The 27,198-nt window shown below is 48.4% G+C and overlaps 1 long non-coding RNA gene across 1 annotated transcript in view; it reads left to right on the forward strand.

The window, feature by feature from the left end:
• The window catches only part of LOC137206829 (uncharacterized), a 407,706-nt gene that overhangs the window by 150,122 nt on the left and 230,386 nt on the right, over positions 1 to 27,198 (forward strand). The window contains exon 4 of the long non-coding RNA XR_010934841.1: positions 24,479 to 24,571. This is a non-coding gene — a long non-coding RNA (uncharacterized lncRNA). The remainder of the gene's footprint in view (positions 1 to 24,478; positions 24,572 to 27,198) is intronic.

Raw genomic sequence — 27,198 nt, forward strand, 5'->3', positions numbered from 1 at the left:
ACAACCCCTCCTGCTCTTTCAAGGGTGAGTTCAAGGGTCCCCTTCCCTGTGCATACTTCTTGCATTGCCCCAGCCAGAGCTAGGCCTCCTGCTGTGCTGGCCCCATGGTTTAGCCCACATCTCTTGAGTTAACACTTAACAACATCTAACTCTCCTTAGGATGCTCTTGTTCTCCCTCAAAACTGGACACCCTTGTAGGTGGGGACCACTGCTCATTCTGGCCCAAATCCCCACTTCCTGGCACACTGTGGGACCGTCATCCATGTTTTTAGATGAATGACCCTCCCCAAAGCACAATACGGTTAGGATTTTCCTGCTATCACATACCCCTGCTTGGGGACATCGCCTCTCTTCAGAGACTGTGACTATACACTTTTAAAATCTCAACTCGTTATGCTTTCTTCAAGTAATAATTTATTGCCACTCTTTAAAGAGTCCCAACCTCTAGAACTCTTTGGTTCTCCAACTTGAGCGTTCACCAGAATGGAGGGCTAGTGAAACCGCAGACCCCAGCGTCTCTGAGGCAGGAGGCGTGGGGAGGGTTTGAGAATGTTCATCTCCCACAAGCTTCCAGGTGATGTAGCTGTGGCTGGTCTGGGACCTCCCTGAGAACCTTTGCCTGAGACTTCATGTACCAGGAAGCTGGACAACACTCAGGCCTTGAGAGTATTCATTTTTTCTCTTGTTTTTAGAATCCACAAAATGTATGTGCTGCAGTTTGATTCCATCAACGCATGGCTCAGTTTCTGTTTTTAATAACCCTAGGAAAGAGAAATGTCTTGTTGTGAAAAATGGTACCTCGATCAAACAAATGCCTAGTACCAGGCATTCGAATTGTGCTCTGATCTATCTATTAAAAACAGCATTAAATTATTTGATGTGCTAGTGGCAGCCCAGAGAGGAGGAGGACACTCGGATATTCAGAAAACCAGCAAGCATGCAGATAGTGGGCTTTCCAATGTGCTTAGAATACACGGAGGGATTTCTTTGGGGGGATGTATTTCATCCAAAATGCAGAAGTACGTAAAATGTGAATAAACGTAAGATTGCTGTTAAAAAATTCCTTTTTATGAGCTGCAACATAGATAAATTGGAGATTTAAGTGTGGGGGACCTCAGGCTCTATGCAGCTGGAGAGGGAAGAAGATGGGGAAAGGGAAATGATTTTTCAGTATCCTTGACCAGCGACCTCTCTCTGTGTAGGTGCTAATTGTAAATGACTGCCTGGCGATAGCTTTTCTTCCGTATCGCGCTGCTCCTCTCCCAGGCACAGACGGCAGGGACCAGAGAAAAGATGGTGAGATGTACACAGATGAGTCTGCTTCAAAGTGATGGGCAGTTCATGCAGGTTTTAGATAATCCGAGGTGTGGAACCCATCAGCCACTCAGCACTGAATCAAAATCCCTGGTGTGGGAGAACCCAGCTCCCCCACCAAACCAGTTTCCTAGTTGTCTAGTGAGAGCCTCAGGGCACTGTCTTTCATGGTCTTATCCTTAGAAGTCTATAATGCCAAAACACTGCAAACATATAGAAGAGACAGACCATGATCATAAATTCCACTAAAGAAGAGGATGAACAGTCCCCCCAACAGCAGCACATAATGTGCGTCTGTTTTTCAGGTCCTCAAACAGTTAGGTCCAGCGTCTCGGGATGAATGATGCTCCTTGGAGACGTGCAACATAGAGATACTGATGGGCTGGGAGTGAGTCAGTGAGTCAAGGGAGTGAGAGGTCAACATAATGGTCTTTGCCTCCTGCGCCTGTTTTTTGTCAAACTCTTTTGCTGGAAAGAAACAGAAACTCACTGTGCTAGCTCAAGGGAAAGGATTACGATGACGATATCAGTACAACAGGCAATGACATGGATGTCTTGTTACAGGCGTAAAATATAGCTGGGGACAGGACTGCCATGTTGCGTTGCACAAGCTGTGCACTGCACAATCCCAGAGGCACCATTTGCATGGACTGTGATGTACATGGTAATCTTTGGAGTTGTATGACGTGGTGGCCTTGCGTTTGGAGCAGATCTGGAGAGTCGGGGAGCGGGGCCTTTTTCTCCATCTATCAGGTTTAAGGTGATGCCTTTCAATTCTGCTCTTCTTTGTGTGTCTGCCCCATTCTTCTCTTTCATCTGTCTTTTGTTTACTCCTCTTGCCTGTGGCCCAACATGACTGCCCATCATGCCCCCGCTTGACCGATCCTTCCATTCCAGCACCTGCCACTGATAGTCAAAAGTTTCTGTCTCTTATTTCTATCTCTTATTTCAGGGGAGCAAGAATTTGATTGGTACCTGGCTCAAGCCTTGTCACTGCTCAGTCTAAAAATCTTGGAGTCCTCCTGTTTACTCTTTCTCTTTTCATATGCTATCTAATCTCTCAGTAGTATCAGTACTTGGCTCGGCCATCCCTCCCCTCTGTATCTTGAATCTGGCCACTTCTCATGCCCCTTACTGCTACCACCTTGCTCCAATTCATGTTCTTCTTTTGCTCAGATCATTGCAATAGCCTCCCAACTACTCCACCTCTTTCTACTATTGTCCCCCTTCTTTCCAACTTCAATAAGCCTCCAGAATGTGCTTGGAGGTTCACATTAGTCAGGTCACGTCCTCAAGCCCTACAAGGACCTCTCCTTGCATCAGAGTGAAAGCTAAGGGCTACTCAATGGCCTTTAAGTTGCTATAGAGTTTGGGCCCCGTTGACCCCCTCTTCTTCTCTGTCTTCGCTTCTCCTCACTTGCTTTCTTCCCACCATATTGCCTCCTCAATGTCCTTAAACATGGGAGGCATACTCTTATCTCCAGGCTTTAGCGTTTGCTGTTCCCTCTGCCTCGAAGTCCCTTCCTCCAGAAGCCAGTGGTTTATTTTCTCTCCATCATTAGGTCTTTCCTTATGTATCACCTTCAGGCCTTCCCTGAACCCCTTTTTGCAATGACATCGCCCCCACCACTCCTTATCACCTTTCATGGCTGTCATCATCTTCCTCAGCACCTTCTAATACACTGTGCGTTTTACTTACATATTTTATTTGTCTGTCTCTTCGTGCTAGAAAGCAAACCCCACGAAGGCAGGCATTTTTGTGGATTTTATATTCGTAGCACTTAGATCGGTGCCCGGCACTATAAAAGATGCATTGAATGAACAGATGAATGAATCTAGAGAAATGAATAAATGAATCGAGAAACTCATCACCCTCATATCCTAACACAATAATAACATTCACTCGTTGACAAAATGCCAGACACAAACATATGTGACATATATAGGTAAACAGCTGTTGATGTTTTAATTTTTTCCCCAGCAGGAAGCTTGAGGGCAGACTGTTGGCTTCCAATCTGGACCCCTGGCTACACTACCTTTTGTCCTTCCAAGTATGGCTGCCCTGCCAGTGAATCCATGTCTCAGGAGAGAAGTTCCAGCCCATGTCACTTTCACTCCGCAGGGAAGTTTCCTGCCAAGCGAAAGTGTGGCCGCAGAGTTTTATTCCCTTGCCCAAGAATTCTTCTTTTCTCTTTTTGCTTTGAGTCACCCCAACTTTCCTGGTGACTTGTTCTGCATTTCCAGAATTCTCCTTGCGGAACCCCTGCTACAGGAGGGTAGGGATGTCCCCCAGGGAGCAGGGGTGTTCTTCAGATGGAGCCCCAGGAGTGATTTGAAAGCCATCCTCCACCTACATAGGGAAGCCCGCCGCAAGCAGAATCCAGACTTTGGCCAGAGGATGGCACTGTGGTTGTTTCCAAGAGGAGCCAAACAATTTGAAAAAGCAATTTCCAAATGGCAATAACAGCTGTGCTTTCAAACCCTGCTGGGAACATCAGAAAAAGTTAACCCCCAAATGGTGGGAAACCTGGGCTGGAGGTAGACGTGGGGACCTTGACAGTGGAGGCCAGGCCTGGAAGAAGGCAGGGGCCGGGAGAGGGGCCAGAATGGAGTGAGGAAAGGGAGCTGCAAGAACGCCAAGCTGCTGGGGGCTGGCGTCCTCCTGGCTGGCGGCTGAGGGCTCTGCTGGCCCAGGGCTTTTCGGGGCTTTCGACAGGGATCAGCAGCCCCATTCGGTGGGATCTGGTCTTCCAGGGTCGGATTCAACAGCAGAAAAATGGCAGGGGACAGCAGGGGTGGTGGTGGGGCCTTTCCTGCTTCCCTCCTTCCGTGCCCATTTTGTGACAGTTATTCAAAGTGTGAGTTTCAGGCCCCCTGGCGGGCCCAGACCAAGACTCCTTCATCTTTGGGTTTTCCATGATATCTGGCATGTAATAGACACGCCATAAATGATTGTTAGAAATAAATGATTGACTGATTGAATGCATGAATCTTAGACTTGGGGGAAGAACAGAGTAACGCTCTTTGAGAGAAACAAGCAAAAAAAAAAAAAAAAAAAAAGAGTCATTTCAAGTATCTTCCAGCCTTTCTAGGATTTTTCTGCCATCATTACTGCTGCCACCAAAACGTCAGCCCTTTGTGGTTTTGCAAAGGGGTTTCGCTCATGTTATCCGTATCTGTCCACCTGCCTGCCCATCTGTTCATCCCTTGCTCCGTCCTGCTTCCCCTACCTCCTTATTTCTGTCTCCTCTCTAACACTCTGTCATTCCCCCTTGAATTAGACCCATTGAGGTACAGGCTCTACCTCCCAGCTGGACGGGAGTATTTGAGGGCATCCTGTGGTGCCTAGGACAAGGCAGGTGCTTGGTCAGTGTTTGTGGGATGCACGAGCCCATGTGAAGCACTTTTTCTAGGCGATCTTGATCATCATGGCATTTAATCCTCTCATCACCTCTTCAAGGAAGATATTATTGGGGCAGATTGTATTTTTAAAGATGGCCACACCAATTAAAAGGGGTTCTGCCCACAATTCCAATGTGTGGAGGGGGAGGGTTCCCACCACACCACCAATCAAGGCATTTCTTGGGAACCCTGAGCTGACATGGAAGAAATCCAGTTACCCTGGAACCTCCACACAGAACAGATCAGAAGGTGAGAACACAAAGGGACAGAGTGCAGCTGGAGGAGCCTCAGCTGTTCCAGCTCCAGCTGTTTGAATCTTCCAGCTGAGGCCTCAGACACCATGGGACAGAGATGAGGCATCCTATGACACTCTGTCCTCATTCCTGACCCACTGAATCCATGAATGTAACAAATGGCTGTTTCATGCTGCACTGTTTTGGACTGATTCATAATACAACCATAGCAATAGAACAGTCTCCTCCCCTCCTCCCCTTTTCAGGCGAGATAACTTTAGTCTAACAAGCAGATGAGCTGACACTTGGACCCTGCTCTCTTGGCCCCCAGAGCATCTTTCCTGATGTTGGCTTTCACAGCCAGGGTGGAGCTGAAGAAGAGTCATGGACTCAGCTCAAGGTCACCTGAGGCTGGGGGAAGCCTTTGGTTTTCTTCATAGGTCGGCAAAGTGGGAATGCAGGGTTTGAGGTCTGTCTGGGGTCTAGCGAATGAGAGTGCAGCTTGCAGTTTGGGGTTTCTGGTCCAGGGCAACTTACAGTTACTGGTCTTGAGACTAGTGGCCTCAGGAACATGGGCCAGTGTTGGGACCCTTTAAAAGCTGCTGCCCACACAGCCCTGCAAACCTACCAGCAGTTGGCTCGTGAAGAGTCACAACTCCAGTGTAGGGGTTAGTTGATGTTATTATCACAATGGGCCGTATTTGAGGGTGCACCCAGGAGGCCACGGGAGCAGGGAAAATCCAGCAAACCACAACATCGCTATGAAGACATAATTGCTATCCGTTCGTCTCAGCCATTAACACCCCTTTCAGGAATCTCCCTTAGATCAATTAATAATCTTGCGGTGAAGCAACCTTGAGATGGTCTTGTCAGTGGATGTTCTCATCAGAGCCAGATTTGGGTATGACCAGCTCTCCCTGGTGGGAGGGCCACAATGAGTCTGGATAACAAGCCGGTGGGCTTCTTTCTCTGGGATGAGCAGCGAAGCCTCACTCTGGGCTTGGGGGTTGTTGATAAGGAGCCTTTCCATGGCAACACAGGAAGCCTGTTGCTGAATGTGAGTTTCAGCATCGGCAGGAATCAGACACCACAGGCAGACTTGGCAAACCCCACAGCCATCGAGAGCTTTGTGGCAATAAGTCCTGAAGGGTCTCTGCCTCTCATAGGTTTCTGGAGAAGCCCTCTTTCCCAAGTCCAATTTGGAACCCCCATTGGGGGGTAGCTGACAATTGGATACTATGATATAGAGGGCAATAATGTAGCTTCTGGCAACTGTGATGGGGTATCATATGTAGCCATGACCTTGTTTGTATAGTAACAGCAACGTGGTTGTCACTTGTGGAGGCCACGATGCCTGTGACTCATGGCAGTTGCAAAGTTGAGCTGTTTGGAAGCCACTGTGGTGTTGGGCTGTGCAGTCATGGCCGTGCTGGTTCATGGAGGCTGCGATGTCGCCGTGTCCTAATGCTGGTGGGTTCTGTGCTGTTCTACTTGGCAGTGTGTGGCAGCCACCCAGTTCTTCTGTTCCGGATGGTTCAACCCAGTGCTTTGCAGACTTTAAGGTGCTTTGTGAAGATGCAGGTTCTGATCCAGCAGATCTGGGGCAGGGCTAGAGAGTCTGCATCTAACAAGCTCCCAGCAAAAGGCAGTGCTGCTGGTCTACGGACCACACTCGGAGAAGCAGTATGCAACAGAATTCTCTGCAATGATGGAGATATTCTATTTCTGCACTGTCCAGTATGGTATCCACTAGCCATGTGGCTCTTGAGCTCTTGATATGTGGCTAGTGTGATTGAGGAATTGACTTTCAAAAAAAATTTAATTTCCACCAGTTTAAATTTAAATAGGCGCACGTAGTTAGCGGCTATCATCTTGGACAGCACAGCTCTAGAATGTACTGTAGAGTGTATCAGAATTCCCCAGAAGCCTTGTGAGAGCACAAATTGCTGTCCCCCGCCCCCGCTGCCGTTGCTGTGGATTGGGAGTCTCAGGGTTTGCGTCTCTCACAGGTTCCCAGATGATGCTGATTCTGTGGGTCGGGGACAGCACTCTGAGAATGACGCCACCCACTAATCTCCATCCCTGAGCACCTCTGGATGCTGCCTGTAGTAGGACCAAAGGCTATACGCCGCACCAGTGTTATGATTTGATTCGAACTTACCCCTGATGGCATGCAAGCTGCGTCCCATCGAGGGAGATCTTGTGGGAAGTTTAGGCGGGAGCGTTATTTCGAAACTCCTGGAGGGGATCCCTAGTGAAGGCTGGCCTCTACAAACTCAAAGGTTCCTATCTGAGAGGGACTTCAGAGATCATCTGATTTGCACTCCCAGTTTACAGATGGGGAAACTGAGGCCTAGCCAAGCACAGTTGGCTGTGAAAGGTGCCACATGACACCAAGCATAGAACCCAGGTTTCCAGATTCCTAGTCCAGAGTGGGTGCCTCTGCTCCATGTGCCCCTGCGCCCGAGCTGGAGGAGGAAAGTGGCCGGGACACAGACTGCGGGTGATGCGGGGCCCCGCGTGCTCCACTCTGTAGCCGAAAAGAGGAGGCAGCTCGGGATGCCACCCCTGGCTCCAGTTGTCACCACCCGGAGGCTATAGCACTGTGATTTTTCTCCTTCTTTCATAGCCCTCAGGGCAACTTGGTTGGTATTTAGCAGCTCTGGTTAAAAAAGAGAGAGAAAAAAAGACACGGGAGAAGATTGAAATCATTGGCGGCAATGCTATTTTGAGGACCTTATTTATAAATTTCAATAATCTCTGCCGTTCTTGTTCCCAGTGCATAACACGCTGGGACAAACCCACCACGGTGACATAAAATTGCACCATTTATCAAACTCCCGCTGTGAGCCAGACGCGGGATCAAGTCCTTTATATTCCCAATCTCATTAAAACTTCACAGAAAGCCTACGAGGGAAATGTTATTGTTACCATTTTTTAGTTGGGAAAGTGAAGGCCTAGAGTGATTAAATAACCAACCTGGGTCACACGGCTTGTAAATGGAAGGATAGAGATTTGAATACAGTCGGCCTGATGCCGAATTCTGGGTCCTTTTCATTGTGCCAAGGCGGGTAACCTCAGGGGTGCCATGAGCTCCCCAGTCCCGCTTTTGCCTGCCTCAATCTTGCTTGGCATCCAGGAGTGAAGACCAGACACCTGAAGAATGAATCAGCCTGGCCCTGAGCCAATGAGCCAGGTGTATAAGTCAGAATGATTTTAGTTACAAGTAACAGAAACCTGACTTAGAAGAAAAAGGAGAGTTACTGGCTGTGTCCCAGGGAAGATGTGTTCAAGGGAGAAGAATATGTTCTTCAGGTACATTTGGATCCAGGGTTTTATACTATTAATCATTGGGAGTCTCTCTCTTTTCCATTTCCTGCTTCTTTTTCTCTGGACGAGTTTCATTCTCAGGCAGGCTCTCCCCATGTGCTGGCAAGGATGGCCTTCAACAGCTGTAGATCCACATTGTCCTTAAAGCTGGGGAATCCCAGTGAAAAGAAAGCACGCCCGCCAGCCACAACTCCAGCCAGAGTTCCAGGGATGACTCCCATTGGTTCAGCTCTGGTCATGTGACCCTTCACCAACCAATCACTGCAGTGAGGGGGATCCGGGAGTCTAATTATACAGACCTGAGATTTAAAACTACTTCTGAAGATGGGATCTGTCTTGTCTGTGGGTGTCTTTGAAAGTAGGATATATTCTGTTACCAGAGAAAGCGTTAAAAAAACCCCTACCACTACTGCCATCTGCTAGCTTGGTCTACACAGTGAACTGAAGGCACCTTCTCTGCTAACTGAGTGGCCTGGAATTAGGCTGCTGTATGTGTTATTCCAATTCTGCATGGTTTTTTGAATGTCAGCTCCCTGTTTAACCTCCTAACTACATTATATATCCTCTGGAAGCCAGCACCTGCCTCACCCGTGGAATCTGAGCTCACTGTACCCCTTAGAGCTGATCACATGGACTGCTGGCTTCTGGTGGGGCAGGGACATGTGTCTTAACCCTCTGGCTTCCTGGCTTCTCCTCAGGGTGCCCTTAGTGGCTCTTCCTTCCACCCTGTAGCCCTCCCAAGACCCCACTATCACCCGTGAGCCCACCTCCAGCCATACATTCTTAGGGAGAAGGTCGTTGAAGGAACTTGGCTTCACATTTTCAGGTACCTGAGTAATATCTGGTTGGTTGGACATATCTCCGTGTTGCTTAGAAGTAGAAAGTGGCTACTCTGATCTGGAAGATCCAGACTTTGGCAGTCCATTTCTTTCTCATTCATTTACTTATTTTCCCAGGTGGGGATTATCCATGGGCCCTACCAGCCTGCCAGATGGCATGTGCCCACTGGGGACAGGCTAGACTTCATCATGATCTTTTGGATCCTAGCTCCTGCGCTGCTCCACCCCTGGGACCAGCCTTTGTGATGAGGTTCCTGAACCTGGGGCCCACCCTCATGCCCCCTCCTCACACCCTAACATTCCTCTTTCTCTCCTTGATCAGTGTGGCCTCAGTCCCGTGCGCTCTGATGCCGAACTGCCCTGATGTAGGGCAGGGATTATTGGCACAAAGCAAAGGAGTGAAGACTTACCTAGGGAAGGACTGGTTAGCAAGCATACCCAACCCCCAAGTTGGTAGGAAGAAAGGAAGGGGGTGTAGACCAATGTCAGGTGAGTTAGGACAGGCTGCTTGGAGGAAAGCGTTGCTGGTGAACCTTAAAATTACATACATTATATGCACTGAAGCATCTTTACTATAAAGAAGAGCCAACAAATGTCATACAACACTTCCATGCCTCTCTCCACGTGGATGGATGGAATTGTTTGGGCGTCTTCCCCCAGATGTGGTAAAATGCCTCTTCTGTGCCAGGCATGAAGGCATACCTGTATCATCCTACCGGTTTTAACTCTCATAAACTTGTCCAGAAGGTATGACCTGTCTTTAAGTGGCAGAGGATTTGAACTCAGGTTTGCCTGACTCCCAGGCCAAAGGCATCATCTGGATAAACACAGTGGTGGAGGAAACCCTTGAAGGCCCAGGGACAAGCTGGGCTGGGGATTCAGTAACAGAGCAGATAACAGATGGCAGAGACTGCTTAGGCAAACGGGCAGAGGCTGGGTGAGAAGGGACCCTTGCAGAGCTGACACTGTGGGTGACACGTAGCAGGATGCTCGGGCCTGGGGTCAGAGAGTTTTGTGTTGACATAATGGGCCGTAGAGAGCCTCAGAAGTTTCCTGAAAAGGGAGTGCGGGGTCAGAAATGGTATTTGAAAAAGATTGTTGGTGTAATTGGGTGCAAGGCAGTATTTCAAGGAAAGGAGGAATTAGGGAGACACGTTAAGAGGAATTCTGTGCGTCGCCTTGATTCTCAGATGAATCTAGACTTTATTGCCTCCTGGAAAGTGGCTTCATCCTCAGCCCCTTTCTGGTCTCCAAGAGAGGCCTGGAGGCTCCAGTAGACAGCAAGCGTTTCCTTCTCCCTGTGACAAAGAGGCCGTGGTAGCTGGGTCACATGGAGAGGGGATTTTATTTCTCCTGGAGAACAGGAAATAGGCCTTAAGGGCCTGGCTACCGCTTCTGCGCGAGTCTTTATGAGCTGTGAGAGTTAAGATCGTAAGGCTCCCATATTTTGCATTTTTAAAAAGCCAAGAAAGAAAATGTTTTCTCCATAAGAGAAACTTCAAAGATTCGAGAGAATAACACACTAAAAATTATTGAAAGGCGGCCATCGCACACATCTTGAATATCGCCGCAAAAGAATGTGCCGAAGCCAGGCAGGCCTTGCCACGGTTTAAGACCTCCTTTGTTTTTCTTCATCGCTTGCAATCAGATGCAGGACCCAAGCTGTTAGGCATTTAGCTGTGGCCATCTGTAGGGCAGGCTCGCCAACCGGATTCTTTTTCATCCAGAGGAGAAGGCTTACCGAGGCAGGAACTATTGAAAACATCTCTGCACTTTCAAAACATAAAAATTTAAAACCTCCTCGCTGCCGTTGAGGGGAAAGGTGGCCTCTCGATCCTCCCTGTGGAGCATATGGGAGTTATTTAGGGCAATTACGCAGAGAGGCAGAGAGTGGTCGGCCCCAGAGCCTGGGCCTGCGTATATTGGTGGGATTGGGTTTGGCCGAGTTGTTTAAACTTGCTGAGTCTCAATTTGATCACCTATTAATTGAGATAATAATATTTGCCCAGACTGTTTTACAGGCCTGTTGAGAAGATCAAATGAGGTTGTGTTTAAATGTGTGTGTGTGTGTGTGTGTGTGTGTGTGCGCGCGCGCACACCCCCCCATTCCTGCTTGAGAGAGAGGATTTCTGCTTTTCCTGTGTTTTTACTCCTTTTCCACGGGAGGGGAGAGGCTTGTCTCATGGGTCAGAACTTGGAATCCATTGGCTGAGGTTTATTGAGTCCCCAAGTTCTCGGCAAGCCCTTTCTGCTCCAGCCCTGACTGCCTGATGGAGCCAGCTGGCCTCAGCGGACCTCATCACTCAGCCGGTTGTGGGCAGCATTGGATGCAGGGTCTGCAGGTCACAGCACATCCCTGGACAAGCCTTACTGTGATGGTCCTGAGGTGGGAGGTGGGAGTTCCACTGTGCCCTATGTTTTGGTGGTGACTGGGCACTTCCCCGGCATGAGTCCAGCGGCTATTTTGGTTCCCAATGGCTAGGGATCGCTGGAAGGAGAGAAAGGGGTGAGTTTAAGGCCTGGAAAACCCTACATGGACAGAACACGTTACTCGGGGATTGTTATTGGGCCAACAGGGAAGAGTGACTTCTGGCAAAACTGTGAACGTTGCAAAGTACGTCACTGGGCCATGACCCCCTCTTTCTGCACTTGAGTTTTCTCACTTCCTCCACTGATTTCTGCAAAGACCTCAATGCATTGAAACCCTGCTTTCCAGAAAGACCCCAATGACAGTCATCCATACTTTAAAGAGAATTGAGGTTCGTGTGTCCTCTGTCCCCAGTGGATTTGCATTGGAGAATCAGTGCTCATTATGGAAGGAAAACTTCCATCATCTGTTAGAAAGATTTCATACAGAGGGGTCAGGGAAGGGGTTCTTTGATATTCTGCCCCCTAGATTTCCCTCTCTGCTTCCTAATTGGAAAACTGGCCCAGTCCACTGTCCCTAAGAACACAGGGGCTCGATCCTGACACTCCTGTTGGGACACACTCAAAGCCCTTCTAAAGACCTATCTCCACTCTTCATGTCAGCGAAGGGGCAACAGTCGACAACTCCAGTGTCTCTCTGAGTGAGCCTCTAGAGACTCATTTATGTGACCCACTGGCCTCCGAACATGAATATCATGGCAGCATAAATGCCCTTAAGTGGTTGAAAAGTAAAAGAAAGAAAAAAGGTATAATTAGCTTATTCATAATTGTTCCTTCAAGGAAAATGGAGCATTGACCTTGTGGAAAGAACCAGTTTAACCGAAAAATAACCCGCATTTGCTGAGGACTCACTCTGTGCCAGGCCCTGGGCTAAGTGCTTTGCATTGAAGTTTGCATTTAAGTCACTCTTTGAAGTGGGTACTATTATCATATTCATTCTTCAGATGAAGAGACTAAAGGTTGGAGAGATTAAGTAACTTGCCCAAGTTCACCTAGCTTATAGGAAGTCAGAGATGGGACACTGATTCAGGTCTGTCGGATCTGACACTAAAGTAAATGCTCTTGATCAGCCACCAATGGGTATCTCCTCTAGCTTTGCTGATGTGCCAGTTGTTTTACCCACAGTTTGCCTGTGCGTAGGAGAAAATCAACTATAGTGCCTTAACCAAGCAACAGTTTATTTTCCCCACATAATCAGAAGCTCACAGGAGAGCAATTCAGGGCTGATTCAGGCCCTTCTATCTTTCTGTCCCATCATCCTTAGCATGTCTCCTCCACCCTCATGGTCACAGTGTGGCTGCTGCGCTTCGCTGCTTTGCACCTGCATTCCAGGCAGAAGGAAGTAGGAAGAGACAAAGGGATATTTCCTTGTTGGGCGTCATCTTTTTAACTTGGGGGAGCTGGTTTCCTTAGAAAATTTCTTTCTATAGCTCCTTGTCCAAAACTACGTCAGTGTCATCGCTAGCTGAAAAGGAGACTAAAGATGGAATATTTCAGCTTTCTCACCTCTAAAATAAAGGAAGGCAAGAAACACCGGCCTGGGAGTAGTTAGAAGGAGCCAATCTATAGTTTCTGCTCAGCTTACACCTTGAATGCTTTGCTCCAAAGGTTACTGGTGGGCATGGCTGGGGCAGAACCAATGTTTTCCTTAGAGTGAGAATTTCTTTACGTTAACACGCTGTGCCAAGTCAGCCCTTGCTTTCCTTTGTCCTTCCTGGGTAGCAGTGTGCGTGCCTCTACTTGCAGGCTCAGCCCTGCAGTTGCCCGAGTCAGCACCAGAGGGTGGGCTGTGGCATTGGTCTTGTGGGAACCCAGGGTTTCTCAAGTTTAGTCTTTCCTCACCTCTGCTCCATGTCAGCCCAATTAGAAACACTGACTTGAATTCCAGTTTCCCTGCTCCAAGCCCCAAGCCCCAGCTTGTTCGACTGTTGGGGTTTGGAAATCCTCCCTGAGGCTTGCTGGCTGTTATGGTGACCCCACCAAGGTGGGGTCAACCCCTCCTCCTAAAAACTGTGGCTCAGATATCGAGGCTCATGATGCCACAGATGCACTAAGAGAATAGGAAAGGATTTATTATTCACATAATGAGGCTTTCTGGAGAGAGGAGGCTAGGGCCCCAGGCTGCTCTGACAATGGCATGAGAACACAGGGAGAGGATCTCCCTGGCTTGGGGTTTTATGGTGGTGTCTTAGTGAGCTTGGGCAGCCATAACAGAATACCATAGTCTGGGTGGCTTCAACAACAGAAATTTGTTCTCAAGGTTTTGGAGGCTGTGAAGTCCAAGATCAAGGTGCTGGCAGATTCAGTGTCTGGAGAGAACCTGCTTCCTGGTTCATAGATGGTGATCTTTTCACTGTGTCCTCACATGGCAGAAGGGGCAAGGGAGCTCTCTGGGATCCCTTTTATAAGGGCATTAATCTAATTCCTGAGGACTCCACCCTCATGACCTAATCACCTCCCTAAGGCCCCATCTCCCAATACCATCACTTTGGGGGGTGGGGCTTTAGCATGTGAATTTTGGGGGGACAAAACAATTCAGTCCATAGTAGGTGGCCGGGGGTGGGGCCAAAGTGAGTGTTCCCGTGCACATGTGGTTTGATCTTCCTACCTATGCCTTGGCTTTCCCATCATCTTGCCTAGCTGTGGGGCAGGTGGGGAAGGAGAGTGGTGGGATTTGGAAGCTGGCAGTAGTCAAACGTCCAAAATGGAGTCAGATTCTTTATTACATTGACTCCCTTGGGCTTCCCTCATGTACATGGTCCTTGGGCTGTGACCTGATGCCCAGGACAGGGAAGATGCTTCCTCCTGACTTTGGGTATCACTTGCTGCCTGACCTTCCTCAGCAGCACCCTGCCCCCTGAATGCATTCCCTTGACTCTCCACGTGCTCCTGATCCACATTCTATTTACTTATTTGTTAAAAAAATTTTTTTGGCTGTACCACGCAGCTTGTGGGATCTTAGTTCCCGGACCAGGGATTGAACCCAGGCCCCAGCAGTGAGAGCGCCGACTCCTAACCACTGGACTGCCAGGGAACTCCCATGAGCCACATTTTAGTTCACCACAGTCCAGACTTCATCTACTAGACCCTGGTTAACCCTCCCAGGGCCATTTGGTCTGCAGCTGGTTGGTTTGGTTCTTCTCTTTTTCTGCCAGCTGAGTTGCTAAGACCCAGGTATCACGCAGACCCATGTGGTCGCAGCTTTGGGGGTGAGTACTTATGTGGTGTACTAAAATCATGCCGTGAAGTCTGCAAAATTTGTGATTTTCAGCCCTGGCCTCTCCACTAGACCTACAACTATTTGCATCCAGTGAGGAATGAAAATCCTTCCTCCTCTTCCTCTTCATCAAAGATTTCTTAGGCATCTCCTGGTGGCCCTAATCCATAGCATAGCACTTGGACACTCAAGGATAGAGGTGTGGCCTCCTTCCTGTAGGGACTTGCAGTCAGATTAGGAGGCAAGATTTACGCATTGAAAGAAAGAAAAAAGAAGAAATAGGTGCAAATAATGGGATAGACAAGGCAATGATTTCAAGAGCTCATTGAGGGTTGGTGCAATCAGGGAGGCTTCCTGGGGGAGATGGGCACTTGAGCCAAGCCATGGGAGGGTGCCTGTGATAAGCATAGGTATGGGAGCAGCCATCCGCTGCCCCTCTTCCAACCTAGGTTCTCCTGTCAGTGATCATTGAGGGGAATTTGATAGTGTGAGCCTGTGATATTCAGAATTCTCTAGGATGATGCTTCTTATGGGGGAGCTTATTAGAACCACTAAGAAGGGTGAGGTTTGGGGTCCCAGAGGTCTCTAAAGCAAGAGTGAGCCCAGTGAAGAAAAGAACCAAGGTCCCTGATCCTCAGTCTGTGAGCTCTTCCCTGATGCTCTCCAAATGTCTTCCTTACGAGAAGGAGGAGAATGATCCTCCCTATTACATCCTTATTCCAAAATCCATAATGAACAAGCAAATGTTTTATAATCTAGCATAAATCTTGGTGATTACTCTTTTTTTTAAAAAAAAAAATTTATTTATTTATTTAGGTTGTGCCAGGTCTTAGTTGCAGCTCGCTGCCTCCTTAGTTGTGGCATGAGAACTCTTAGTTGCGACATGCATGTGGGATCTAGTTCCCTGACCAGGGATCGAATCCAGGTGCCCTGCACCGGGAGTTTGGAGTCTTAACCGCTGCACCACCAGAGAAGTCCCAGTGATTACTCTTATTTTCACATGGACGAGTTTTAGGCAAGTCATTCTACATCTTTGGGGCTCAGTTTGCCCAGTGGCCTAATGTGTAAACGCCTACACCAATATTATAACTCATCATTATGTATCATTGTAAATTTACATGGCATTTTTCCACATACAAACTTATTTACTTCATTCATCACAACTCTATGTGTGCTACTTTCTATATTTTATGGACAATGTAGAAAAGTGGGATTCGGAGAAATTCAGCGTTTTTTCTAATACTCTCTATGTGAGCATATGTAAGTAAAAGAGTCAGGACTTGAACACAGATCTTTTGGATAACTTTTATGGCCTTGCTGCTTCTCAAGATACAAAACAATCCAACCATGCAAGCCAAGCCCATGGAAAATCAAAAGCAAACCAAAACTCTATGTGATGTCGGTTGGGACAACATACCTGAAGATTCCTTGAGGATGTCCAAGTGCTCTGTGAAGGGGGGACCATGGCTATTACTGTTCTTCGTTGTGCACTAGCCCAGCGCAGGCAGAGGTGCTCTGCTGAGGAGGGCATGCACCAGGTTCCAGGAAGAGCATCTCATTTTCAATTAAACTCCATAGCAGATGCACAACTTAGTTCTCAGCTTCCTAGGATGCAATATCTCCATATGCTGGATGCCGAGGTCTTCCGCCAGCCTGAGTGGTTTGGCACTGTCTTTGGACGTCGATGTGTTTTTGGATAAACACACATACACACATAAACACACACACACGCGCGCACACACACACACACACACACACACACACACACACACACGGCCCTTTCTCTTCCTGTTGTTACCATATTGGCCTTCAAGTCCTTCATGGTTGCATTACAGGGTGAGCTGGAACTCTTGATAGAGGAGTTCTGTACAGTGATGACAAGAATTGATTTCCAATTTCCTGTAGAATGATTCTATCATTGCTAGTGACTCAGGCAACTTAGCTCATTTTCCAGGCCTGCCTGGGGGTTGTAGATCACACCGACAGCTTCTCAGTCATGCAGGAGGGGGATTTTGACAAGATGAGAGAGGAGACATTTTCAGAGAGTTTTGTGTTGGGAGTGGCCAGAAGCGAATGGCTGCCCCAGGGCTTCGGGCCCGGCGGTGTCCCGTTGAGAGTAGCCATGTCTTGGCCGTGATGGGGAAGCTGGCTTGTGGTTGGGTTTCTGGGGGGCTGCCCAGGACACCCCTTTTCCCTTCTCCCCATACGATGTTCAGTCCTGCTCGGCATGAGAACATCCAAAGCCCCAGCAAAAGATAGAAGGGATTGATTTCCAGTAGTTTCCTCCCTACCAAATACTCTTAGATGGCATGTGTCCTTTAAAAGATTGAACACACAGACTGGTTTTTCTTTCTCAGTGGACTCTATGACAGCAAGTATGAGTCTTTGCATTTACTCATGAATTCGTTTTCATCTGCCAAGCTTGCATTGATTGTGCACTGGGTGCTGGATGAATTTGCTCGCCCTGGAAGGCATGTTGAAAGGACTGACAATGTTCCACCTCCCAGAGTCATCCAAACAAAGCAGAACATGGCCGTGTTAGGACCAGGAGGCCTCCTGCGGGCTGTGACTCTGCACTAAAGCCTGATTCATTTAATCCTTATGACAACTCCATGACTATCTCTAGTTTGCAGTTGTGGAAACAAAGGCACAGCAGATAAGTAACTTGCCCAAGGTCACACGAGGAGAGGGGCAGAGCAGAGATTAGAACTCAGGCCGTTTGGAAAGAGTCTGTGCTTCTAAGCCTTGCACTATATCCCTCAAGGGTGGTGGATGAATATAGATGATTTTCCATCCAGTGGACTGAGTGGAGCCCCTAGAAGTTGATTAGCAATCACCCTGCTTTTATTAGGATTTTGTCAAAGTCTGACAGCACAAGAAATCGCTGGAGGCCCAGGAACTGAGCACATCCATGCATATGTGCAGGTGTGAGTGTGCACGTACACATATACATGCACACAGGCATATACACGTACACACATGTGCGCGCACACACACACACACACACACACACACACGACAAGAGGACATAACTCAAGAAGCCACAGAAGCAACGGTTCGTGACACAGCTCTGCAAAACAGACACACTGATTTCTCCCTAGTCATTCAGCCAAAAAATTAGTTTTTAGAAATCATTGCCGAGCTACTTCCCAAACCAACGCTAAGCTTGAGTCCTGTAACAGGAAGCTGATGACCAAGTGTGTTCTGAGGACTGTTATCCCCATTTTACATCCGGAGAGACTGAGGCTCAGGAAGATCTCTCCAGATCACAGAGCTAGCGAGGGACAGGGACAGGGTTCCAACACATACCTCCTGAGTCCCGGTCCACTTCTTTCCAGAATAATACAGACACCGCTTCCCACGCATGCTCTGTCGATGAGTATTTTATTTTGACATATCGGCTCTCTAAAATTGATCCGCCAGATTTCCTGTGAGTGTCAAGAGCAGACCCAATTGCCCGATTCCTGTTCTGAGAACCTGGCCTGTGGTTTGGACAAGGTTCCAGTGAAGGCTCTGGCTTTGACCCTCATTTCTCATCCTATCAAGAGCTCCATGTGGGCTCTGTGCTCTCCACCCCATAGCTTCTCTGTGGAGTCTGTTTGCTCTGATTGGCTCTTTTCCCCACCCCTTCCAGAATTCGTGTCTTAGGCTGCCAGTCATGTTGGCTCTCATTAATAGCTTCCGGGGATGGAAAGAGACAATATAATCACTCCCTACACACCTGTCAGGTAGATGCTGCATTAGGCAGTATGTTTGAGGTTGTTTTTAGTTCTTATCAAAGTGAATGAAACAGATGTACCTCGTGGGTCTTATCAAAATGGCAGAGAAAATTACTCATCAGACATCTGACTTGTCTCACAAATTCTTTGTATGCAGCCAGTGCTGCCTTTTCCCCCTTAAATAAACAAGTGTTTAGTTTCCTGATCAATAGTTAAGGTTGGGCTGGCTGGAGTAGAATCCGTTTAATCCCAGACACATAAAGGCAATGTCCTATTGTGATGCTCTCCTAATATAGAGTTTAGAAGTAATTGCTCCCTTGGACAGAGAGAAACATTATCTGTTTCTCATTCATTTACTTATATATTCATTTATTCAATAAATATTGACTGGGCACCTATCTTGTCATGTGGCAGGTCCAGTTTTAGGTGCCAGGAATGTTCTAGTGGTGAATCTGACATGGTCCCTGCTTCCAGGAAGCCCACAGCCCGGGGTGGGGGGAGAAATAAATGTATAAACAATGACAGTACAACTACGATAGATGCTAGATTACTTATTCAAGTAATTTTTATGGATACATGTAGGGGAGACGCTTCTAAAATGGCTCTAATGATGGTTACTTCCTGACATCCAGGCTCATGTATAATGCCCTCCCTCGGGTGTGGGTTGGACCTGGAGACTCACTTCTAATCAAGAGGCTCTGGAAAAACGATGGGATGTCACATTTAAGATTAGGTTACTGTGATGGGTTGAATCGTGTCCTCCGCCCAAAAGATTATATCTTAACCCCCAGTACTGCTGAATATGATTGCATTTGGGAACAGGGTCTTTGCACGTGCAGTCAAGTTAAGATGAGGTCAGTCAAGTGAGCTCTAGTCCAGTGTGACTGGAGTCCTTATAAAAAGGGGAAATATGGACACAGAGACAGACACACACACAGGGAGAATGCCAAGGGGAAGGCAAAGAGAAGGATGATGTATCCCTGAGCTGAGGGATACCAAAAATCACCAGCAAACCGCCAGAAGCTGGGGGACAGGCATGGAACAGAGTCTCCCCCATTGCTCTCAGAAGACACCATCCCTGCCAACACCTTGAACTTGGCCTTCCAGCCTCCAGAACTGTGAGACAGTCCATTTCTGTTGTCTCCCCCAAGTCTGTGGTATTTGTTTTGGCAGCCCAAGCAGTCTAATCTAGTTACAAAAAGACTGTGATTTCTGCCTCACTCTCACCCTCTCTGGTCCTTCTCACTTGCTCCAGTGAAGCCAGCTGCCATGTTGTGACTTGTGCCACGGTGGGGCTCATGTGACAAGGACCTGCAGGTGGCCTCTGGGCTAATAGCCAGGGAGAAACTGAGGCCCTCCACCCAACAGCCTTTAAGGAACAGAATTCTGCCAGTAACCATGGGAGTGAGCTTGGAAGCAAATTCCTTCCAGCTGGCAGCTTGGCTACAGTCTTCTGAGGGACCCAGAGCCAGAGGAACCAGCCTGGATTCTTAACTCACAGAAACTGAGATGATAAATGTTGTTTTAAGTTAATACGCTGTGGGGCATTTTGTTATGCAGCCATAGCTAGCTGATACCATCTGTAGAGTAGACTGGACACTGTCCTAAGCCCCAGGTCCTGGCCTTGAGAAGAGGCAGTTTGATTAAGGAAGCTTGGGCTCTGACTTCTGGCTGTCCTGGGTTTGAATCCCAGCAATGTCCTTCACTTGCTGTGCTGTCTCTGCAATTCACCTTACTTTGGTTTCTTCCTCTATAATAAAAGGAACAGTAATGGGGGTCCTGTGTGGATTAAGTTAACTTTTGTAAAGACTTTAAAGAGTTCATTTCACATTCAATGAATATTTACTGGATGTCTATGGTAGGGCACTTAGGGGATGCTGGGCTGAGAGGTGACTTGCCTGAAGTGGGTCCCTGCCCTCATGTTATTTACCTTATAGTGAAAGAGCTGGAAGATGGACAAGTAAACACAGGTATTTCTTACAACTTCAGGGAGTGCTATTTCCCGTGCAGAAAGAGGAAGTGATTTCATTTTACATAGTTCTTTTGGGACAAGAGGTTGGAGAACGCCTCTCTGAGATGCTATTTGCCAGAGATGGGGATGAACTGGTCAAGAGGAGGTCGTGGGGTAGAATGTGCCGAGCGCAGGCCAGCTGAGCAATGGTGGGCGTGGTCCAGGTTGCGTGGATTTGGGCTGCATCACGAGGGTAGGACCAAATGGCTTGCTGAGACTGGGCTGTAGGGCCGGGGAGGAACCAAACAGGACTTTTAGGTTTGAGGCTTGAGCAACTGGGTGGATGCCATTCACTGAAGTGGGAAGCATGGGGGCTTAGCATGTTTGGGGAGGGGACTCAGGAGTTTCGAGTTGGAGTATGGGAGTGGGTGGGAAAAATGCTCTGGAGAGGGGAAAGGAGGGATGAAGACACAGGGGTACGACAAACAGTGTGGGTTTAGGAAGCTGGCAGCCCTCTGGTCGCTCAGGGCTCAGTACCGCAGATTCTAAGGGCTGCCGGGGGATGTGGCCGCGAGGCAGTGATGAGGCTGAGATAGCTGGTATTTACCCTGCTGTCCCTAGGAGGATGGGAAGTGTATGTGTGTGGGAGTCATGGGGGGGGGGGATGTTTATGATTTGAAAAAATATTACCAGGATGCTTGTTAAAATCCAGACTCCTGGGCCTCAGCTGCAGAGAGTTTAGTTCAGTAGATCGAGTGGGTGGCCTGGGATCTGCATGGTTAACAAGCATCCCCGCCGATTCAGGTGTGGCGGTTCTCAGACCACACTTTGAGAAGCAGCGGTGTGGAGGGAGGGTGGATAAGACGGTGGAAAGCCGGAGACAGGGAGCCTGCGGTGGGGATGAGCTTTACCAAGGAGGCAGCTCACCTCTTTCCGGGAGACGGGAGGTGAGGGCAGCTGCTGGTTTAGACAAATCCACAGGGACAGGTCATGGGGACGAGGGGGAGCTGGGGAGGCAAGGGCAGAAGGGAGGGATTTTCCATGTGGAATGGACTGTGTTTTCCCTGGAAATGGCGTTGAGTGGGATCAGGTGAGAGTGCAGATAGGGTAGGTGGGTTTGGGGGTGGGGGTGGGGGTGGTGACGGAGGCTTCTTTCAGATTGAAGTTCACCAAATCCCATTGGTTTGCCATGTCCATCATAAGCCAGGCCTTCCCTAGCCCTGCGGACGCCACTGGAAGTCAGAGTCCAGCTGTGAAGCTGTGGGTACCGGCGCTGGGGGACAAGCAGGGGGGAACGAGGCTGGAAGGTGAATCCCCGGTGTTCCCTCTTGCCCAAGTGGCCGTCCCACTTTCTATATGGAGTTACGGGTGGGGCTGCGATGGATGTAGGGATGTTGCAGAGAGGACAGGAGGCTGAGCAGCTACCAAGGGGAAAGGGAGCTGATCAAGAGCCAGCAGGGGGTGCAGCCCTGAGGGCCCCAGTCCGTGGAGCTGGGAGGGTTTCTCCAGCTGTGCTCCCAGCCTCGAGTAGAGCAGGGAAGCCGGACTGCGTGGCCCTGGGGTGGAGATGCAGAGCTCTTGCTGCAGCAGGAGAAAAACTGGGTAGAGCTGGGACCTGTCAGAAGGACTTACTTAGAGAAGTAGATTTCAACTCCACACAAGAGCAGCCACTGCGGGATTCCCCCAGGACCCATCCCGCCTGCCCTTGATTTTAAAACTCTGCACCCTTCGGGCACAAGTTCAAATTCTGTCTCCTGTGAAGCCACCCCTGCTTCTTCCCGCTGGAGCTGCACTTCCCTCTTCGGCAGCAGGGTGCGGCTGCCACCTCCTCCGTGCTCACGGGGTACTTGCTCCAGGCCTGCCTCTCCTTCTAGGGCTGGGGTCCTGGGGGCCCGTGATGCCGCCTCCTACCTCCGTCTGCCTATAAATCTCAGACTGTGTCTATGTCACTGCCTTCCTATAAGTAAATGTTTTCTGAATGGCCTTGAACTCTTAGAGGTAGTGGAAAGGTTGAAAAGTTAACAAGTCACAAGGAGTAGCCCGGAGAGTAAGGCAGTTTTTCTCATTTGCAATAGAGTCACCACCTCCTTGTTAAAAATGTACATTGGGGACCCTTCAGACCCACTGAATCAGAATCTCTGGGGTGGTGAGTAACAGAAATCTGAATATGAATGAGCTGATTCAGATGCGTTGTTTAACCCTGGGATTTGAGCCCGAGGTCAAGGTGTAATTGATGAGGAAAAAGGGAAGCATTGCTGCTCTCCTGCCTAGTGCCCTTAGGCACCCTCTGTCCTAGGTGTCGCTCACCATTTAGGTTGCTTTACTTTGAGAGCTGCAGGCTCCGAGGTCGCCCCTCCTGCCCCTGTCAGAAACACCCAGTCCCTCAGTGCTTGAGAGCCCCTGGCTTTTCACGAGATGGAAAGGACCCTGGAGATCTGAGGAATTCTTCCTCTTTGGTGGGGATGTCAGAGAACTCAAGGGTTAGCCTTCCCAGACTGTGCCAGGTGAATCTTTAATTGGCGACTTCCTAAAAAACGGTAGAGGTTGGAGGGTGTAATGAAGTAGAATATTTGGCGCCAGGGTCAAGGATTTTGGGAGACTCGGGGGGTCTTCTCTACTGACATTTGGGTACCTCCTACCTACCTACCCAAATCTGGGAGGGCAACCAACCAAAATCAATCAATCATCAATCAATCAAAATGAATCACATGCCTTAGAAGCCTGCGAATGGATTCATCATCTTATTTAATTGATCAGATACATTTATAATTACAGATCAATAAAAAATTATGTATTGCACGATGCAGTTTTAAATAGCTACCAAAATTACAAAAAGCATCACCGGTTGTTCAGAGGGGGTAGATCTGCTGTGTGCCTCTACATTTTATCACAACACGTGTGGTCTGTGCTCTGAGGCAACCAGAATCTGAGTCTGGAATGTCTGTTTCAGAATAGCTTTTTTTCTGAAATCCATCTAAACAGGAAGAAGGCAGTAGGCTGCAAAGTATCTTCTTAATTTAATCATTTGTTTATTCATTCATTCACTGATCTAATGATTCTACTGAGAACTAGGGATAGAGCAATGAAACAGACAGACCCTTGTAGCCTTTCCCTTCTTGGAGGTGGCTCCTGTGGGGCTCCCAGGACTGTAGGCTGCACAGAAGGTGTGTAGCACCTGCCCTTCTCCATGTGTCTCACCAGCTCCGTGCTGTCCCCTCTTTCCCCACAGGAACCTGCACCGGTGCACACGGTGAGATGCCTCGCCACCAGTGTGCATTCGTTTCCCATCACTGTATAGCCCTGCTTTGTCCCACTTGCTGCCCTGCCCTTTGTTGTCAGGCCTCTGCCAGGGAGTTGCAGTGATGGGCAGTGGGCACTGTGGTTGAACCCTGCTTTGGGTCAGGCCCACTTACTAACTGCTCTGTGCTGGGCAAGGGATTTACACATTTTGAGCCTAATTGACAGAATGGGTGTAACACCATCCACCTTGCAGGATTACTGTGAATGTTTAAACAAAATAAAGTGTGTAAAGCAGAATAGTGATTGTGGCTTACCTACCCATTGTCCCAATCTCTTCTGCTTTCTTAGTAACAGAGCCCTATATTTTTAAAGGTAGTTCTTGCTTGGCTAAAAACTCTTTTTCTCAATCTCCTTTGCAATGGGATGACCAATGAGATTGAAGCAGAAGCCATCGGGTGGGGATTTGGAAATTCTCCTTGAAGTGCCCTTTTGCCTTCTCCCCCACCCCACATTCTCTTTCTTTCTGTCTGAGATATGGATGTGATGGCTGGAGCTCCTGCAGCCATTTCTGACTATGGGAGTGACCTTGAGGATAAAAGCCACTTCGCTTAGGATACTGGGATAGAAACATTGGAGAAGGCTGGGCATTGGTGATCTTTTTGAGCTTCAGTTCCTCATCTGTAGAATAGAAGCAATAAATATAGTGTGAATTACTAGATACTAGGAGTGAAATGCCAAGTACAGCAGCTGACATGGAGCAGGTCCTCAACTAAATGCGGTCTATGCTTTTTTTCCTCTCTCCTTAGGATGTATGGGAACCACAGAAAGTTTTCCTACTTGGATCTATTAACTGCAGGACGGGCAACCTTCACATGGCCACAGCCTGTCGTAACAAACTGGTGAGTAAAGCCAAAGATGACTGTGAGGTTCCCTTCTCTATCTAGTGTGGCCAGAAATCCTTTGAGGCAGCTGCCCGAATACACTTTCTCCAAAGGCTGATGGTTAATCTCTTTTCCTTGGGAACTCTGCCTTAGCATCCTGCCTTCCCGCGGAGAGGTGTCATTTGTAGGAATTGTTGGTTTGACAATAGACGTGCTAAGATGGGCATCTCTAAATCCCCGTGCCCACAGCCTGGGTCCCCATCACTCAGGCTCCTGGGAGCTTCTTCTCATTCCCTAACTCAAATAGATAAGGCACTGCAGAGGGAGAGAAATCTTTGATGTAGAAGGCACTTGGACTAATGGCATAATTACTCCACAGAACCATTTGCAGAGTAATTATGGACTATTGTTAGGATGCTCCAGCTTTTTTTTTTTTTAAGTAATGAGGCTTTGCTTAGAGTAAAGTGATGGTGGAAAAGAAAAGCCAATAATATGTGTGTGCATTTAAAGAGGCAAAAAACACCCTCAATCCCCTCCCCCCTCAAAGCAATCTGCTCCCTTTCCCATCTCCCTAATGCAAAACCAGAAACTCACTCAGAACCCACCATGGACCCCAAGTATGCATCGCTCTGTTCTCTGTCCTGTTCACAACATTTCTGATATTATAATGCAATTTCAAGAAATACTGGCTGTAGAATAATTGGCTGAGAAATGCATTTCTTCTATGGATGGAAGGACCTTGAGGCCGTGTTGTTAACGTAATGAAGCCCAGGGGTCTTCTAAGTGTGAAAGTTCTCAAACAGCTCTCCTCAATACTTCATGCCAGATCTGGGCTTCCTTCTGGCCCTGGCCCACCTCCTATGATGTCCGCAGGGTCCCGTCCCTCGGCATGGAGCCTGCAGCCTCTGCTCGAGAGGGGCTGCGCTAAGCTAATTGAGATACATATTACAATATTAACTTTTAAAATATCGTATTAGGGGACTTCCTTGGTGGCACAGTGGTTAAGAATCCACCTGTCAATGCAGGGGACACAGGTTCGAGCCCTGCTCCAGGAAGATCCCACATGCAGTGGAGCATCTAAGCCCGTGGGCCACAACTACTGAGCCTGCGCTCTAGAGCCCACAAGCCACAACTACTGAGCCCGCATGCCACAACTACTAAAGCCCGCACGCCTAGAGCCCGTGCTCTGCAACAAGAGAAGCCACCATAATGAGAAGCCCGCACACTGCAACAAAGAGTAGCCCCCACTCACTACAACTAGAGAAAGCCCGCGCACAGCAACAAAGACCCAATGCAGCCAAATAAATAAATAAATAAATTAAAAAAAATATCGTATTAGGATATTTAAAATATAGGATATTTCCATTAGGATAAATGAGGTACGTAGAAAAATTGTAACAGAGCATTAGTCTCTGCCTGCAAGAGACTTAGCAAATTGATTCTGTCCAGATGAGATCTTCAGAGCCCACCCCAGAGACGAAGGGGAGGGGCAGGCTGAGGCTGAGAGCATTCTTTCGAGATGGAAATTCAGTCTGAGGTTGCAGGCGGTGAAGGGCCGAGTGTTGGGTGGAAGGGACTGGATCCATCCAGGTCCTCCCTGATGTCAGTTCCCTGGACCCCAGAGGAAACTGAAGGAATTTTCCAGGTAACCTGGCACTTAGCCGATAACATCAATTCAAAACAATTATAGCACTGTTGGCTGAGCTTCTAGAGAGGACAAGCCCTTTGTGGACATTCTCACTTAATCCTCATTTCAGTGACAGAGCAACAGGGGCCAGGGAAGGAAGGGATTGTCCCAAGGTCTCCCAGCCTCTCAGAACAGCACTTCTGTCTAGGAAGGAACTTTAAGTCTAGGTTTGCATGACTGAAGTCTGATGCCTTAGTGTCTGGCCCTGAGGTCTTGCTGAGCCTACAGGCCTGGGATGTGTAGGGCAGCCTGCAAATTCCCAGCCAGGGTATCTTAGTCTGTTTGGGCTGCTTTAACAGAATATCACAGACTGGGTGGTCCATAAACAACAGACATCTATTTCTCACAGTTCTGGAGGCTGAAAGTCTGAGATCAGAGTGGAACATGGTCAGGTGAGCATGGTCAGGTGCAGCATCTTCCAGGCTGCAGCCTTTTCCTTGTGTCCTCACATGGTGGAGGGGGCAAGGGAGCTCTCTGGAGCCTCTTTTATAAGGGCACTAATCCCATTCATGAGGGTTCCACCCTCATGAACTCACCACATTCCAGATACACTCCTAATACCTTCACACTGGGCATTGGTTTTCCACATATGCATTTTGGGAGGACACAGACAGACATTCAGGCTATAGTACAGGACTTTGTGGACAACCATCCTTTGGCTCTATCTGGGGCTGTGTAGCCAGGTGGCCCACCAGCCACAGACATTGACTGTCATCAGAGCAAGGTGGTCATTTCCTATGAACACAGAAGGTGCATGTGGACAAGGCCGGAAGCCAATTCAGATCCAGCCACTGGTCATGACCCTTGGGTTACTGGTGAGTTGGCTAAAAGAGGCAGCTATGCCAGCATCTGATTTCTGGATAGCTAAGACCTTGAGCCAGGTAACCTCTCTAAGACTCAATTTCTCATCTGTAAAATGGGTTAGTAACCCTATCTCATAGGGTTCTGGGGGAATTAA

The sequence above is a fragment of the Pseudorca crassidens genome, chromosome 15 (genome assembly GCF_039906515.1).
Source record: "Pseudorca crassidens isolate mPseCra1 chromosome 15, mPseCra1.hap1, whole genome shotgun sequence".
Taxonomy (NCBI): domain Eukaryota; kingdom Metazoa; phylum Chordata; class Mammalia; order Artiodactyla; family Delphinidae; genus Pseudorca; species Pseudorca crassidens.